General features: G+C 39.7%; 1 pseudogene; it reads left to right on the top strand.

Annotated features, from left to right (window-relative positions):
• Gm15316 lies at positions 1 to 806 on the top strand (annotated as a pseudogene).
• The last annotated feature ends 479 nt before the right edge of the window (positions 807 to 1,285 follow it).

The raw sequence follows: 1,285 nt of genomic DNA, 5'->3' as shown, positions 1-1,285 counted from the left end.
ATGACATGGCTGCCAATCCTCTACAATTTTCTGGAAACAAATCCTAAAGGAGAGACTTATGTATGTACCTTAGCAGAAAACCAATTCTTTCAAAGACCTTTGCAAAGAAAACCTTTTCTTTCAAAGGCCTCCTGGGCATTTGATGGTCTCTTTATATGTAGATATTAGATATTTGTTTTTGAAAAATATTATTCTTTGTTCCTGTGATCCTTTTCTTAGTTTTCGTTTCCACCCTCTTAAAAGTAATTCCTTTGGGGGGGGTTTGGGTTTGCCAGTAGGAAGCTTGAGAGGAGAGACTCTTGTGGAGGGAGCTTGGAAGATGAGAATCTGCAGAGGGCTGTTGGCCTATGTCTGTTTGCTGAGCACGTAGGGCAAGGCTATCAATGCACTGTTTCTGACAAGCATGACTTCAGAGCTGATCAGGGATGATCTCTGGGCAGGTTTCAGTCATTCCTAGTCTGGCTCCAGGGTAATCAGCAGCCTTCATTTTTGACCCCTTTACAGTTTGCCGCCTTTAAACCCAAGTCAGGCTGTCTTCCCCACCTCACCCCCTTCAGGAGTTCCTAGTACCTAGGAAGATGGTCATCAGTTCATTAGAGAGTTGACTAATTGCTTTATATCTATTACACAGACTGGATGACTCTCTCCCACTCTGTGGGTTTCTATGCTGCAAAATCTGGGAAGGCCATCTGAAAAGAAAGCAGACCATGTTTGAGAAAGATTTGAGGTACATCTGGCTGAAAGCAGGTCTGAAGGAAGCCCCTGAAGGCTGGTAGACCCCAAAGATCTACAAGAGGAACAAGTAAGTTTGGGGTCCCATCCCTCTGCTTCTCTTGCTGTGGCTGACCCATTATAATAAACTCAATTTAAAAAATAACTCCTTTAATCATGGGATATCTTCAGTGTGACTTTATTGTCTCTTTTTTCTAATATTCTCTACTTTTGTGTCTTTAGACACACAAATTCATGTTTCAGGTTTTACTGCACAATTTCTATCTTTCCAATAATTGTTAATTGGACGATATTTTATTTGCATTCTCTGTTCTTTCTTAGTTCATTTTTTGCATCAAATCAAATGATCATGTGATCTCTATTAAGTCTACTTATATGGTCTATTGCATAGAAAGGGTATCAAACAAAAATCTAACATCATTGTGTAACAATTGTGTTGGAGGATATAGGGATGGGGGACACTTTTCAACATAATAAGGGCATTTATCAACAATACCTCATGTATTGACATATTAAATGGGAAAACTGTGAGGCATTTCCATGAAAATCAGGA

Source organism: Mus musculus, chromosome 8 (genome assembly GCF_000001635.26).
Source record: "Mus musculus strain C57BL/6J chromosome 8, GRCm38.p6 C57BL/6J".
Classification (NCBI taxonomy): domain Eukaryota; kingdom Metazoa; phylum Chordata; class Mammalia; order Rodentia; family Muridae; genus Mus; species Mus musculus.
Note: the sequence above shows the minus strand (reverse complement) of the source record. Positions and strands in the feature narration are given on the sequence as shown.